Source organism: Euprymna scolopes, chromosome 3 (genome assembly GCF_053919585.1).
Source record: "Euprymna scolopes isolate OS-2025 chromosome 3, ASM5391958v1, whole genome shotgun sequence".
NCBI classification, from domain to species: Eukaryota; Metazoa; Mollusca; class Cephalopoda; order Sepiida; family Sepiolidae; genus Euprymna; species Euprymna scolopes.
The window spans coordinates 62,099,482-62,107,654 of NC_136484.1; the positions used below are offsets into that span (position 1 = coordinate 62,099,482).

Sequence of the window (8,173 nt, forward strand, 5' to 3'; positions counted from 1 at the left end):
ATTATTATTATTTAAACATGACAGACTACCTAAAATTCGATTTCAAAATATAGTACGTTTTGCTTATAAAAAGTCTCTTATAAACTTAAGTATGTATGGGCTAACGCAGGATTGATAGACTGACGGGAATGTTTTACATACCAATCCATCAGAGAAATCGCACCTTACAAAGAAATACTAGAAAATGTAATCGGCGTTGTCCGGTATTAATTTGAAAGAAAAATGAAGTTAAAAAAACCGAGGCATGTGCATGCGAGTATTATATTTTTTCTAAACAGTTCACTTCTTGTAAGAAAAAAACATAATTCGAGCTAACATCGAAACCTAAACCGAGGGACACTGTGTGTGCAGTCGGCACCAACCCTATTCAGGGTTTAACCGGCTTCCTCCGAAGGAGGAAGTTTCATGGGAGTATGAAATTCACAAGCGGTCCCCAGTCGCATGTATATCACCGTTAGGTGAGATTACGACGTTAGGTTTTTGCAAATTTTTTTTGCAGGGAGGTGTCGACGTCCACCTACATACAGCACCTGGACTTCCCAAATCGGTCACCCAATTTAGTAATGACCAGGCTCAACGTTGCTTAACTTCGGTGATCTGACGGGGACCGGTGTGTCAACGTGATTATGCCGTACACTAAGGACACTGAGTTAAGTATGATAACCATTAAACCACCTTGACACGTTCTTTAAAAAGTGTTTTCAAACCTACTTATTCGTAACGTAATGTGGCGCATGCGCAGTCGCGAAGCAGTTAACAAACAGATAACAATCCGATGACCTCCAAGTACTAACTTTTCAATTTTGACCACTTAGCTGTCCTGTTTTCGGATGAAAACTGATTAAAAAGTTTTCCACACTTTATATACAAACTTTCAAGTCTGTAGATAAAAAATTCGTTCAGTATATAGGTTGAGAAAGGTCATAGCACACATTCTCATTTTTATAGATATATAGATTAAATTAACACATCTCAAATATAAGTCTAATCAATATATGTATTTAGCGATCTAAAATTGTAGCATGTCCAGCCGACCAACGCCTCTCATAGAGCAGCAAGGACGCACCAAAACCTTTTTTCTTATTCAGCCTTTTTTTATTGTGTTAATTTGATAATGTAATCGACTCTATCTTTTTCCTTAATCAATAGCAATCAGGACTTAGACTGAATATTTGTTTTAACACAATTCGATTTTAAACCAGCGAAATTAAAAAAAGAAACGATTCACTTTTATTAAGATTTAATTATTAAACAATTATACCAAATGTTATGCGACAATGTTTTTTTTTTATTTTTACCTTCCTAAGTTTTCTTTTTAAATTTCTAATTGATCATTTTATTTCATTATTACTTTTTGCTAGGGATCAAAGATCGCGATGCATAACATAGCGCGGATGGCTATATTCAAATACCGAACAGTGGGCGAAATGGCACCACAAGTAAGGAAAAAGAAGACTATAAAAAGGAGAGCATGTTCCAGAAGACGATCATGTTAGAGACGCGGATGACGTTTGACACCACGTTGAAGAAGAAGATCATGCGTGGCGGGAGAATGCGGAAATAAATGTCGTTGTTGCATGAAAAAGTGAGTTCGATTTATTTTTTATATTGGTCTACTTTGCGACGTAGGCTGCATACAACGTGTTGGGTATACGTGTGTAAACGTAGGTAACGTGACAAATGTAACTATCTTTCAAATCACTTAAAGATATGCATTCTCCATAGAAGCTTGTAAAGCTAATCTAACAAATTTCTACTAATGAAACTTTGATAAAGAGAGAATATTATTTGTCTATTTTGTTTCTTTGTTTTGTGGTCCTGGATGGAGAGGCCCCAGCTTGCGGGCTTTGGGAAGTGTGGAGCCACACTTTAATTGCCATTGATCCCAGGTCTACTCTGACCCGAAGTGGTAGTACCTATTAGGGTCCCTACTATGGGTTAAATATAAACCGACTTAAACAAAAACAAAAACAAAAAAATATATTCTATACACATTTTTTCTTCAAAATCTTTGGATTTGGCATTAAATAACCTGAAAAAGGTTGATATGCCGTAAAACAAAAACAAACAATCAACATCTTTGTTTTTTTGTTTTTTTTTTGGGGGGGGGGGTATTTTTCATTTTTATTTATTTTCATTGCATAGTAAGGAAATACAAATCACTACAGCTGTATCATGGTTAAAGTCAACCGGGAGATCCAGATATTTTCTATCTATTCGGGGATGCACTTGAATGCACAGCCTTGTATCCAGATTAGACTCACTTTCACAGCATCTGCAACGTTCATCCTGACAGTTCAAAAACAGGTTCGCACGGCTGTGTTACTACATTAAGTCTGTTCTCAAATGACGCGTAACTCTTGTCACTCAGAGACGTGGGTGTTTTGAGAGGACAACTAAGTACCTTGATATTTATTTGCTTCCCCATGACAGCAAATTGTGACACAAGATCGTTTTAAATTTGGAGAGAAATCAGCTATCCAAAATGGCCACTCTGATAATATGAAAAAAGAAAAAATGTTTTAGGACAGAAGGGCTTCGTAGTCACTGACTAAGAAAAAATCAACATAACTGTAGCATAAGAATAGATACTACACACAGTGAAAAATTTATTTATTTTTGAAAAATACAAAAATAAATAAGACACTAGGCCATTTAAAAGTGTTGGGGAAGGGGTTCTATGGTTATCTTTGTTACTGTACCTTATATATGCCGACCATTTGCCTTGCTTGAGTCTCCAGTCACCTATAATCACCTACATTCACCCAAGATTCTCCTACTTAAGATTCCCAAACTTATTATTATTATTATTATTATTATTATTATTATTATTATTATTAGCAGTTCGGCCCGGATTTGCTCGGGCCCTATGTAGTGTTCATAACTTTATGTGCATATATATATATATATATATATATATATATATATATATATATATATATATATAATAGCAAACAAATAGGAAATAGCAAACAACTGTGTTCACAAAATAAAACTTACTCTAGGATAACGATACAAAATAGCTTTAAAACAATAACAATAGAAAACAAACAAATAAATAAATTAAATAAACATGAATATACATAAACGATCACACGTATATGTATATATATATATATATATATGTATATATATGTGCATTATTGTGTACACATAGGTATATTTATATGTATATATAAAAAAAAGAAGGAGAACGGCCACCTAAAACCACTAACCTAATTCTAAAACAGATCCTTTGTTTGATAAAATGCTTGCCCATTGGCTGGTAGGAAGGGGAGCGGTGGATACTAGAAAGCTGATTGGCCAACTAGTAATCCTCAACATGTATAAAAACAAGAATCAACGACAGAATTCGCGCATAAGCCTGACGAATCCTATTGTTGGATGAAACGCAGAATATTCAGTGTAGCTTAATCGCCATATATATTTTATAAATTACTATATATATATATATATATATATATATATATATATATATATATATATATATATATTAAAAGTTTGACTCATGTCCAGATAACCTACATCTAAAATTTCAAGTGTTTAGACCCAAAATTGGCAGAGGAGATTGGTAGAGCCTGCAAAGGTCAACTCCTTCAACTTTGACATCTTGGTAGCCAAATTTTTGCCCTAAAACTTATTCATGTCTGAATACACTCTATGTAAAATTTCAAATGTTTAGACTCAAAATTGGCTGAATAGTTTGCTAGAGACCACAAAGATATTTTTTTTGTAATTTGACAGCCAAATTTCTGACCAAAAACTGATTAAAATTCTTGATCTATGTCTGAATACACTTTATGTAAAATTTTAAATGTTTACACTAAAAATTGGCTAAGCAATTTGGTAGAGACTGCAGAGGTAAACGCTATTTTAACTTTCACCCAAATTTGACCCCTAAACATTTGTTTTGGGCTCAAATAAAATTCAAATGTTTGAACTATGTCCAAGGAACCTGCGTCTAAAATTTGATGTGTTTAGACCCAAAATTGGCGGAGGAGTTTAGTAGAATTTTCAAATGTCAAATCGTTGAACTTTTACCTCTTTGACAACAAAATTTCTGGCTAAAAAACGATTAAAAGATTTTCCCAAATCTCGATACTTCTTATGTCAAATCCCGAGTCTGTAGTCTGAAAATTGACAGAGTAGTTTGATAAGGAAATGTACACACACAGACACACATACACATACAGACAGACAATTTCACTCTTATAGATATATAGATTTGAACATAAACTATCAAATCGTTTCCAGAAACGGAGTTCTTTCGTGATATTCAGTTTCATTATGATAGAATGCTCTAATACAATGTTTGTGACACGTATCTTCTTGAAGTCTTATCACAACAAATCCCTCGCTTTCACACAGTCGATCCATATCAATCGGGCTTGATGCAAAAAAAGTGATATTCGCTCCTTCTCGTTGGAATGCCTCATTATCCCTTATGGCAATCTGCCGAACACTTCCTATATTTTGTGACATCGTTTTCTGCCTACTATTTATTCAATGCTTTGGAAGAATGGTTACTGTAACGAAGCTAAAGCGGCATCTCAAATGCAAATAACCAAGCTGCGGTTCGAGGTGACTTCACAACAAAGGAAGAAAGAGAAAAAGAGTAGGAAAAACGTACGTGGCGGGGAGAGAGACTTTTAAGCCCGTGTCGACACGGCAGAGTTATTTTTTTACAACGTTGTGGCAGAACGGGGATTTTAAAACAAGATGCAATACTCATTTATCCTCCTAACTTTGAACAAGATTTTAAAACGAGCGTATACGGGGGAACAAATTACAACATAAGTGTTGGTTATAGCTGCAGACTAAGAAACTGTTAATGGTCCAGAATCAAATTCAAAATGTAACCATAATATAGCTGACTTTAAAAGTACGTGTCAGATGGTTTTACGTGGAAACGAGCGGTAATAAATGCGTTTGATTTCAACTGAAAAAATCGTGTCGAATTTCTTTTCATTTGTACCTTTTCGAGTTTTTCATACTGTAGTGGAGTCGGGAAAGGTGAAAGTAGGAACACACGACGACTGATGAGAATACGAAGAACATTTATATCCAGAACAGGGTTAGTGATACAGGAAGATTAGTAAGTCCGTAGGGAGTCGTCTCTGTACGACATCCGGATAGTTCCCATTGAGCGGTCTATACTTGCTGCTTATATGGCTAATGGATAAGTTCATCTTAGTGATTATAAGGATGTGTATGTCTCCCACAACAGTATTACAGCCGATAGAGATATTATATTATCCATAGTTCTTCCTTACAAGAATTAAGGTGAAACTAATCTCTGATAAAAAAAGGATAAATAGTATTTGTAGTGGAGTCGGGAAAAGTGAAATAGGGAAACACGACGACTGGTGAGAATACGAAGAACATTTATATCCAGAACAGGGTTAGTGATACAGGAAGATTAGTAAGTCCGTGGAGAGTCGTCTCTGTACGACATCCGGATAGCTCTCATTGAGCGGTCTATACTTGCTGCTTATATGGCTAATGGATAAGTCCATCTCAGTGGTTCTAAGGGTGTGTATGTCCCCACAACGCATATACAACGTCGGGTCGGTGTTACAAAGGAACAAACACGTAAATCCCCTGTATGCTTGTAAAATGTAATCGGACACCCCAGTCTTACAAGACTCTCTTAACCGACGTAATGTCCACAAATAATTCTTCAAATGATCTTTATTCATACAAGTTTTTTAACTAGTCCACCATAATATCCTGACACCGAAAGAATTTGCTAGATTTCGAACTGAGTGGCGTCACAGTTAATGGGTGTGAAATAGCGATGTGCATAAAAAAAATCTCGCACAAGGCCGGAAGGTTGGGATAGAAAAGCCAGCACACCATAAGTAGTCCACTCTGGCCCCACAACATGCTTGAGCAACCCCGTCGGTGTTCTGCGGTAGTGGCTTCTTAGATAATTGGCTATAAAGCAAACCATCATTTTTAACGAAAGAAAATAACGCTTGAGAGGGTGCACCTATTTGGGACTGATAAGAATAATACGTCAAGCTAACAGAGCAGGCCCGCAGATGCCACAGTTGACCATCCTGTCGGACTGATTTTCGAAGACAAATTTTGAGTAATTTTTTTTCTTTAACTGCAACCCAACCCTCAGCTATAAATTGACGGAATCGTCTGAAAACGAATATCACATTCAAATTAAGGGTAGACCAATAGATTTCTAGATTTTAAGACATTTTCCCAATGTATTATTTAACATGAGGAGGGGGTATTTTGTAACACGCATGCGCATTAGCGCTTGTTCAGTTGGGAAAAAAACATGGTCGCCACTAACATCATGAGAGATTATATTGGATAATAAAAGTCTTAATATCCAGAAAACTGCTTGTTAGCCCCAAATTTAAATAGAATATTTGTTTTCAGCATACCTGCAAACTTCTAAAGGTCGTCAATTAAACGAAGGGTGTTGATTTGCAGCTGAAGTAAAAAAAGATGCCGAATTTTGGCATATGCTTGAGTGACGCCCTTCTCTAGTCGCCTCCACACTTAGTGCACTTCGAGTTTTCTTCTCGGCCAGTGGACTTACATTTCGTAGATTTCTTGATTACTATTATACGTCGCAAGGACACAATCGAGATCTTCTACATTGCGATAGGAGTATGTTATTAATCTCTCTACACTTCCATTGAATTAGAGTGGAAAAATGATATGAATATAACAACAAGGAAGACGGAGACAACAGTCGAAGACATGTAAATAATATAAATGTATTATTAGTATTTGTTTCTCCACGAGAACAATATGTGGCACAAGGTCGTTTTTAATGTACGGAAAAAAATCTCCCTAAAAAGCGGCATGCTGGCAGACGGCAAAAATAAAAATTGCCTTAATATTGAAGGATTTCTCCTACACTGACTAAGGGCAAATTAAATGTAGTATCAAAACAGATACTACACTTTGATCTACTTTTTCTATTTCTATAAATGTATTTTTTTTTGTTGTGTTTTTTTTTTCGCGTTTGCGTATTTTGTTGTCATGGAAAAATATAATTGTTTTCTGTATCTGTTTAAAAAACAGTGAGACGGTCTTCATTGTGGGGGTAAACCATTTCGGGTGTTAATTATAATGCAAGTCTTACCAAACTCATCACAAAGTTGACGAGGGGGCGAACAAAGCAAAACTATACCTTTCATATGTGTATAGACCATTTTATCGTGCTGTACATTACTGCATATCTTTCTTGTTTGTTCTGCTAAAGAGATTTACACAAAACACACACGCACGCGCGCTTCAAAAACTGCGCGACACAATAATAGAATTATATTTGGGGAGCGGTGACAGAACAAAACATTTTGCGAAACTTCCTCACCGCAATTTTTTTTTTTTTTTTTGCCGGATCAAAAATACATTCGTGCTTCGTACACCAAATGGTTCAAAAGAATTTAGCAAATATAGACAGCAAACAAACGGTTTTTTTTTTCCTATTTCATTTCAATATCAAACGAACAGGTTATTCAGATAAGCAAGTATGTCCAATCTACCAAAAATAGGGGTTGTTCTCCATAGAATATCCAAATACACAATTGTCGAGCTATTAAGATAAATAGAGTTTTCACTTATATTGTTTTATAGAAATTCTAAAGGAGTGTCATGTTGCGTTAACGTTAAACCTTTCTCCAGTCGATCTACTAAATACTGAACTACTTAAAAAATGTGGAAAAAAAGGCGTCGTAATCGATTGTAATAAAATATATTTAAAAGGGAAAAGTGTAGAAGAGGGGTGAAATCGAATTTATAATTATATTGTTTATAATCAAGTTTTACTTATGATATATCTTAACTTTTGTATAAAAGGAATTGTGTGTGTGTGTGTGTGTATGTGTGCTGTGTGTGATACCGTTGAATGAAGCTGAAATTTTCAAAACCTCTCTGAATTAGTGTCGTATGCACATTTTTTTTAAAAATTCATTAAACTTAAATATGTATTAGAAATCTTAAGTTCTGTCACAATAAAAAAAAAAATAGCGGTAGGTGAACGGTAATATTGAACACCTAGGAATTTAGTATAAAGATCCGGGACCACTTCCAATGTCTTTCTCGGAATATTTTATACAAATGATATAAATGTAATCAAAAATAAGACGGGTTCAAAGTTGAAAAAGACATTTGTGCCCTTAGGTCACTTACAGTCTTAGGA

The 8,173-nt window shown here is 35.2% G+C and overlaps 1 pseudogene; it reads right to left on the bottom strand.

Annotated features, from left to right (window-relative positions):
• Positions 1–518: 518 nt before the first annotated feature.
• On the bottom strand, positions 519–637 carry LOC145265674 (5S ribosomal RNA; annotated as a pseudogene).
• Positions 638–8,173: the final 7,536 nt, after the last annotated feature.